The following is a 9,461-nucleotide window of genomic DNA, read 5'->3' on the forward strand; positions in this document are numbered from 1 at the left end:
GACATCCCAAAGGGCAGGCATTGTAAAAGCAGGAGGTCGCCTTGGAATTCCACTGCCACCCTGAGATATTTTTAGTGGTCTGGGTGGATTGGGATGTAATAATACAAATTGTTACGGATAGGGGTGGTGGAACCTCTGTGCAGCGATGCAAGGAGGGACCAGAGGGGCGTAACTAGGTGCCAACTCGGACCGACCCTGGTCACACGGCTGCTTAGTCGACTCCGTGAACCAAGGAGGGACCGGGAAGGTGAACCAGGTGCCACTCTGGAACCGACCTTGTGTGAGAGCAGGTGACTCCCACGGGACTGATGGCCGAGGCCGACAGGCACAGCAGATGAGCACGGCAAGTAGCCAGACGGGTGATCCGGGTAGGCAAGCAGGCGGGCACGGCAGGTAGACAGGCAGGCGGGCACGGCTGATGGACAGGCAGGCGGGCACGGCTGATGGACAGGCAGGCGGGCACTGGAACCTGAGGGCTGAGGAGAGTGTTAGCACACAAACAACAACCTTGCACAAGCACCTCCATATTGGAGGAGGTGCTTTAAATAGGAGTGGTCCTCCGGCCATTGGCCGGATACTCTTTAGGACGGAGAGCGCTGCCCCTTTAAGAGGGAGGGAGCACGCGCGCCCTAAGCACAGTGCCCGGGAAGGAGCGCGCAACAGCAGCAGCAGGGAGGCTGCACGGCGCTGGACTGGGACCGCAGCGGTGAGGGGAACGGCGTCTCTCCCCGACAGGAGGCAGTGACGCCGACGCTACACAAATCTTTTAAGTCTATTACTGCCATGTAACAGAAAGGGTACAGAAAAAAAACCAAAGACAAGCAAAATACCCAAATAACTGGAAATAAATGGATAAATCGCACAGTGCAAAAATAATAATAAAGGGTATTTAGTTAACATAATTTTGATCAAAATAATGTAAAAGCCATCCCACCACATCACGGTAACCCTTATGGAACAGTCCTAACTCTAATATTAAAACCTTACCATTTGTCAAGTGACATACATATGGATAAGGGCAGAGAGACTGAACCCCTAGTAGAAGTATAGACCTGAGAGGCAGAATGAACCTTTCAGCTCAGACAAAGGGCGGCCACACCCTTATATGTACTAAAGCACACTAAACTACAAAGAAAAAACCTGAGAGTCTGAACTGAAACGTAAATTGATGCGCATGCAAAATGTAAATGCATGTTCACATAAGGCCACTAGACAGAGAAAAACCAAAGACAAGCAAAATACCCAAATAACTGGAAATAAATGGATAAATCGCACAGTGCAAAAATAATAATAAAGGGTATTTAGTTAACATAATTTTGATCAAAATAATGTAAAAGCCATCCCACCACATCACGGTAACCCTTATGGGACAGTCCTAACTCTAATATTAAAACCTTACCATTTGTCAAGTGACATACATATGGATAAGGGCAGAGAGACTGAACCCCTAGTAGAAGGGAAGAGAAAAACCAAAGACAAGCAAAATACCCAAATAGCTTCACTGTTGATTAGAGTTTCCATTTTGAATTTTTCGGTTTTTATGTGACCATTTAGGGCTTTATGATTTATTAGGGTTCTGTAGGAACCATCTGTTTTATTTGAAATAAATTGCTGTAAAACCCTTTTCCTTTCTCTAGCTCTGGCACTCTGACTAACACCTGTTTGTTTATTAATTGCATGACCTCTGTTTCTAATGCAATTTGATTTTTTTCCCCCCACCGGGTCTCTATCATCGGGAGTGGGGGAAGAAAGAAAAACTTAGTTTCAGGCCCCTGGAAAGAGTATCCAATACCCATCAGGTAACAGGCAATAGAGCCCATTGATGGCAAAACCTTTTTAATCTTCCTCCCACCGGTAATTGAGTCATTGATGTTTGGGTCCCACTTTGTAGGTGCCGGCTTTATTAAATAGGAATCCCTTAGCTTGACCCCTGTCTTTTCTCCAGGTTTGTCCCCCCTTACACTATCCGCTCTGGCTTCTTCCTCTGGTTGCTGAACCCTGAAAGGGCTTTCTATATCTGAGGGGGAAATTCGTTTTCTTATCAGCGGCTTTTTCTAATATTTCATCAAGGACCGTACCAAACAAATAGTCACCCTGGCAAGGAATGGAGCACAGTTTCATTTTTGATTAGAAGTCAGGTGACCAATAATTAAGTCAGAGGGCTCTGCGTGCTGAATTTGAGAGACCAAAGGCCCGGGCAACAAACCTAACACTTGCCACTGAAGTGTCTGCTAGGAAGTCGGCTGCGTTTTGAATACTGGGAAGTGCTATTTAGGCCATGCCCCTCCCCCCATCAGTATTTGGTCAGTATTTTTTCTCAGTAGTGGGAGCCAAAACCAGGTGAGGAACAATCAGACAAAATGTATAATACAAACAAGTCACCAATTCTGCATTTATCACCCACTCCTGGTTTGGCTCCCACTCCTGAGAAAAAATACTGACTGAACACTGACCAAATACCAATAGTGGGGCAGTGGCCTTAGAGTTGTTCTCTAGGATATTTATTTCTTATCTGGGACTCCAGCTCATTAAGCCATTTAACCAAAGATCTGGCAGTACATGTGGCTCCTATGCTGGGTTTAAATGAACTGGCTACAGCCTCTCATGTGCCCCTGAGGAATGTGTCAGCCTTCCTATCTAATGGATCTTTTAGAGACCCTAACTCCTCAAAAGGAAGGGCCACCTCCATAGAAACCCGGGCAATCGCAACATCAATCTTTGGGGATTTTTCCCAAACATTAATTAATTCGTCCTCAAATGGATATTTCTTTTTAAGCCTATTAGGAACTACCACCTTTTTAACCGGTCTTTTCCATTCTTTTTTTGAGCAAAGAAAGTAGGTTTTCATTGACCGGGAATAGCCGATGTTTGCGCTCCTCCAGGTTACTGAACATGGAATCTTGCACAGATCTATGCTCTTTCAGAGTCTCTACCCCCATAGTAGACCTGATGATTTTTAGTTTTGCGGTTTCTTCCACCGGAAAACATGGTTGGCCATATTTCCCATCAGACGATGATAATTCAGAACTGTCAGTCAATTCCCCAGATTCCTCCTCCTCTTCCTCTGGGCTAACCTCTGACGGTGTATGCAGTATGCCTGAGGAGGTGGGAGAGCCTCAGGTATGCCAAATTTCCCTTTTTACTGTGCTTTTAACCTAGTCTTTGATTAAGGTTTTGATTTCCTGTAATAGGGACAGGGATTCCTCCAGTAAAGATTTTTCTATACAGGAATGGCAAAGTTTTTTAGTGTATGATTTTGGCAGCGCTTCCCTGCACAAGGCACATTCCTTGTTTTTGGTCTTGGTCACTGCTTTCTTGGGTCTATCCTAAAACAGGTAATACCACCAATCAGTATGTGTGTGTATAGAAACACACTCACCCCATCCTAGGCCCCGGAACTACCACGCCAGGAGGTTTCGGATCATTTCCTTCACTAAGTAAGCTTGGATTCTCCATGTCCACTTCCAAGCACACCTTTACCTGTCAAGGGACCCACCCCCTCTGATTACTTTAATGAGGTGTGGGAGGTGCTATGGCTGTCTAGGCCTGAAACTGTATCTGGCGCCATTTCCCTGGCGGTCCCATCTTCCGAATGCGGAACTGGCCACTATATGCCTGTGTCGGCACTCTGCTGACATCACATCCGGATTTACTTCTGACTCGGAAGCCGCCGGGCCTGCGCAGGTGCCGGACAACCCGGCGCCATCTATTTATTTTTTTTATAACTTGTGCTTCCAGCACACCGCGCTCCTCTTGGCCCCCCATCTTCCAGAATCAGCCGGCCGACATCCTCATGTGCTCCAATGGAACGGTCGTCCAGAGATTAATGCCCCCAACCTCGGACAGCCCTCCAGCCGCCAGGATCCAGGGGTCAGCACTTTACCAGGAGAAATCTCCCCAGGTACTCTACCTCCCCAGTGTGTGGTTTCCTGTTTCTGCAAGAGGAAGAAGGAAGAGAGGTGCTGCTCCTTTTATTTTGGTAAGTTTCCTGTTCCTGGGGACGGACACTCTATCTCTGTACGATGCAGTCATGGTGAAGTGAAAACCCCATGCCCACTGTGCTTCTATTTAACACTGTGCAAACTCACCCGTGGTCCAGGTTTACGAGATGCAGCACGTCAATTTCTGTAACGGAGACAAAAGTCTCCGCTGCATATTTTGACCGATTGAATGGTATTACTTGCGGTGGATCCGCATGTACTGACAAAGCAAGTGCGGTGAACAGCGATAATTACACTTCGTCCAAAGAGAACCTGGTTCTATCAAGTCAAGTGCCTCTAACCGCAGATGGATCGGAGATCCACCCGTGGCTGTTAACCAGTTAAATGCCACTGTCAGTCACTGACTGCAGCATTTAACATGCGCCGGCAGGAAGTGCGTCACAAGGCCTGCCTATCTGCGCCCATCATGTGATCGCAGGGTACCAATGGGTTGTCATGACAGACCCCCGTGACTGTCATTGTGAATCTCCTGTGAGTTCAAATCACCCCCCCCCTCTTGCCCCATTGAAAACAAAACAAAACAAAAAAAAACACATTTGGTATCGCTGCATTCAGAAATTTCAGCTATATCAAAATATGAAAACAATTAATATGATCGCTAAACTGTGTAAAGAGAAAAAAAAAAATCAAAGCGCCAGAAATACTTTTTTTTTTGGCAACCGCAACATTGCAATAAAAGAAGAGCAAAAAAAATAAAAAATTTGTTTCTACCCCAAAATGGTATCAATAAAAACATCAGCACAGGGAACAATAAATAAGCCCTCACCCAGCCCAAGATCTCGAAAAATGCTGACAATTTTTTATTACAAATTTTGCAATTTCTCTTCACCACCTAAAAAAAAACAAAACAAAAAAACTATACATATTTTATATCTGCAAACTCGTAATGACCTGGAGAATCATACTGTCATGTCAGTTTTAGAATTTAGTGAACATGGTAGATAAAAATCCCAAAAAATAATTGTGGAATTGCACTTTCTTTGCAATTTCACCACACTTGGAATTTATTTTCCACTACACTATATGGTAAAATCAATGGTGTCATTCAAAAGTACAACTCATCCCGCAAAAAACAAGCCCTCATACAGTCCTATTAACGGAACAATAAAAAAAGAGAAGGGGAAGAAAAAACAAGAGTGCAAAACCAGAAAGTCATGAAGGTGTTAAAGACACTACTGCAGATCCACAGGATCCAAAGCATGCTTTAAGAAGGTAAAGTTACACTTTGAACGTTGCATATGTGTGTACGTGTCCTGTTCCACCGTTCAGTGTTTCAGCAGTGTCTATTAAGGTTGTGTTCACATGTTACGTTTCTGCTGCCTTTGTTCCTGCAGCCAAAACCTGATCTCGAAAGTAAAGAAATTTGCAGCCAAAGTGCAGGTTTTGCGGCTTTTTTTGCTGTGTTTTCAGGACCCCAAAGTTCAGCTTTGCTTCTACCTTGCAAGCATGAGCAATACAAGGTGTTAGGCCACCAATGCAAGACATGTGAAACCATAAAACCATTTTTGAAAAAAAGGGCAGTGTGATTAAATTTAGTGGAAAAAGTGGTTTGAAAAATTAGTGACCATCCTGAACAAAAAAATCTGAATTCCTGTATGAAGCGCAGGTGAAGTACGGTTACAGGAGTTCATGACAAAATACACAATTGCAAGTGTAAAAACAACAGGTGGGGGGGGGGTAAAGGAAATGTCATCCCCGACACTTATCTGACCTCTAATATGAGCATACAGGTGATAGAAATGTAAATCTATAACCAGGGGTGGATTAAGAGTAGCAAGGCCCCCCCCCCCACACACACACCTGATGTATCATGTGACATGTCACATGATCCCCTGTGATAGTTCACGCGAAATTAATTTGGCACAATATTAATAATTTTTTTTAGGCTGTGTGCCCACTATGCGTTTTTTAAGCGTTTCCTCAGCGGCAATTCTGCTGCAGAAATGCTTAAAAACGCTTGGTAGAAGGTCTGCCATGTTCCCCAATGATAATCCGCATGTGCTGTGCACATGCTGCGGAAATTTCCGCTGCGGATTATCATTGGGGAAAGATCCGCAGCACTACCAATTATTTTGCGGAAGCGCGGCACTTTCGCCGCCATTGACTTGCATTGGAACACATGGAATCCGCATCTGTACATGCAGAATCCATGCGTTTCAATGTGCGGATAGTACCCGGGTTTGGAGAAGAGGAGACTCTCCTCCGGACCCGGGTACCATAGAACCTGTAAAAAAAGAATAAAATAAAAAATAAATATTATACTTACCTTCTGATGGCCCCCGGTGTCTTTATCCGATGCGTCCTGGCTTGCCGGCAGCTCGCGATGGTCTGAACAGGATCTGCCGTGACGTCATTTAGTCATGTGACGGGTCACGCGACCGCTGACGTCGGCAGGCCATCAGAAGGTAATATTTATTTTTTACCATTCTTTTACGGTCACACTATATAAATCCATGCTGGTTGCATGGATTTATATAGTGTGACCAAGTTGTCAATCACTTTCCAAGTGATGCTAAAAATCGCTTGGAAAGCGCTTGTCAACCCACATGCGGAAATGCATGTGAAGAACGCTTCACATCCGCAAGTCCCTGGCAGGAAAAACGCATGCATAATCTGCATGTACAATCCACATGCGTTTTTTCTGCCAGGGAGATGCAGAAACGCTCAAAAAAAATCCAGAGCATTTCTGCATCGTGGGCACATAGCCTTACATTAATTGTATGACTCAATATTGAGCACACGTAGCCATCTATACACAGCAGGAGGCCGCACGTAGCCATTTATACACAGCGGGAGGCTGCACGGCGCTATCTATACACAGCGGGAGGCCGCACTGCGCCATCCATACATAGCGGGAGGCCGCACGGCGCCATCCATACACAGCGGGAGGCCGCACGCAGTCAAGCACGCACACAAACATATGCAGACACGCATAAACACATTTGAAACACAAAAATACATATAAACAGACATCACACAATGATATCTGCACAAACACACACACATTCCCCCGGCTCCAGTCCTGCTCTTTTCCGATGCAGCACTGCAGGCCGGGAGCACTGCGTGACGTCACAGCTAGGAGACACGGCCGCGCACAGGGCAGTGTCTCCTAGCAGTGACGCGGCCGGGCCAGCACAGGGAAGTTAACTGCTGCAGTGCTGGCCCGGCCGAAGAAGCAGCGGCCGTGCGCCGCTGCTGGGAGAGCGGTCCGGGGGGCCTCCCCCACCACTGTCTGCCGGTATGTGCCGCACATACAGGTATATGAAAAAGTTTGGGCACCCCCCTATTAATCTTAAGCTTAATGTTTTATAAAAATTGGTGTTTTTGCAACAGCTATTTCAGTTTGATATATGTAATAACTGTTGGACACAGTAATGTTTCTGCCTTGAAATGAGGTTTATTGTACTAACGGAAAATGTGCAATCTGCATTCAAACAAAATTTGACAGGTGCATAAATATGGGCACCCTTATCATTTTCTTGTTTTAAATACTCCTACCTACTTTTTACTGACTTACTAAAGCACTTTTTTGGGTTTTGTAACCTCATTGAGCTTTGAACTTCATAGCCAGGTGTATGCAATCATGAGAAAAGCTACTTAAAGTGGCCACTTGCAAGTTGTTCTCCTGTTTGAATCTCCTCTGAAGAGTGGCATCATGGGCTCCTCAAAACAACTGTCAAATGATCTGAAAACAAAGATTATTCAACATAGTTGTTCAGGGGAAGGATACAAAAAGCTGTCTCAGAGATTTAACCTGTCAGTTTCCACTGTGAGGAACATAGTAAGGAAATGGAAGAACACAGGGACAGTTCTTGTTAAGGCCAGAAGTGGCAGGCCAAGAAAAACATCAGAAAGGCAGAGAAGAAGAATGGTGAGATCAGTCAAGGACAATCCTCAGACCACCTCCAGAGAGCTGCAGCATCAACTTGCTGCAGATGGTGTCACTGTGCATCGGTCAACTATACAACGCACTTTGCACAAGGAGAAGCGATATGGGAGAGTGATGCGAAAGAAGCCTTTTCTGCAAGCACGCCACAAACAGAGTCGGCTGAGGTATGCAAAAGCACATTTGGAGAAGCCAATTTATTTTTGGAAGAAGGTCCTGTGGACTGATGAAACCAAGATTGAGTTGTTTGGTCATACAAAAAGGCGTTATGCATGGCGGCAAAAAAACACAGCATTCCAAGAAAAACACTTGCTACCCACAGTAAAATTTGGTGGAGGTTCCATCATGCTTTGGGGCTGTGTGGCCAATGCCGGCACCGGTAATCTTGTTAAAGTTGAGGGACGCATGGATTCCACTCAGTATCAGCAGACTCTTGACAATAATGTTCAAGAATCAGTGATAAAGTGAAGTTACGCAGGGGATGGATCTTTCAGCAAGACAATGATCCAAAACACCGCTCCAAATCTACTCAAGCATTCATGCAGAGGAACAATTACAATGTTCTGGAATGGCCATCCCAGTCCGCAGACCTGAATATCATTGAACATCTGTGGGATCATTTGAAGAGAGCTGTCCATGCTCGGCGACCATCAAACTTAACTGAACTGGAATTGTTTTGTAAAGAGGAATGGTCAAAAATACCTTCATCCAGGATCCAGGAACTCATTAAAAGCTACAGGAAGCGACTAGAGGCTGTTATTTTTGCAAAAGGAGGATCTACTAAATATTAATGTCACTTTTCTGGTGAGGTGCCCAAACTTATGCACCTGTCAAATTTTGTTTGAATGCAGATTGCACATTTTCTTTACATATATCAAACTGAAATAGCTGTTGCAAAAACACCAATTTTTATAAAACAATAAGCTTAAGATTAATAGGGGTGCCCAAACTTTTTCATATAACTGTATAATGAGGACAATCTGGCCATAGACACCCCGGAGGCCCCTGGAGGTTCAGGGCCCCGGGCGGTAGCCCAGATCGTCCTCATTATAATCCGCTTATGTCTATACTTACCTGTATGCCTCATATTAGAGGTCTTGTTGCTGTGAAATGTCTTTTTATTCAGTCAAGTTTCTGATGCTTGCAGGCCCGAGGCCAAGAAGAAATCCCAACCTCCTGAGGTAATTATAATGATTCCCCCCTCCCTGCACGTCTCAGTGTCTGGATTTGGCTGTGGCAGAGGCAAATCCGAGGTGTGGGGAGTAACCCCTTCACCCCCGGCCAATTTTAGTTTGTTTTTTGCTTCCCTTCTTCCCAGAGCCATAACCAATTTTTCCATCAGTATGGCCATGGAGGGCTTGTTTTCTGCAGGACGAATTGTACTTTTGAACCACACCATTGATTTTACCATATAGTGTACTGGAAAAGAGGAAAAAAGTCCAAGTGCAGTGAATTTTTTTTGTGTAGTTGCACAATTGTTTTTACCATGTTCACTAAATGCCAAAACTGACCTGCCATTATGATTCTCCAGGTCAGTATGAGTAGATACCAAACATGTATAGGTTCTTTTTTAT

Source organism: Phyllobates terribilis, unplaced genomic scaffold (assembly GCF_046119375.1).
Source record: "Phyllobates terribilis strain yellow unplaced genomic scaffold, ASM4611937v1 Scaffold_11__3_contigs__length_659146591, whole genome shotgun sequence".
In the NCBI taxonomy this organism is placed as follows: Eukaryota; Metazoa; Chordata; class Amphibia; order Anura; family Dendrobatidae; genus Phyllobates; species Phyllobates terribilis.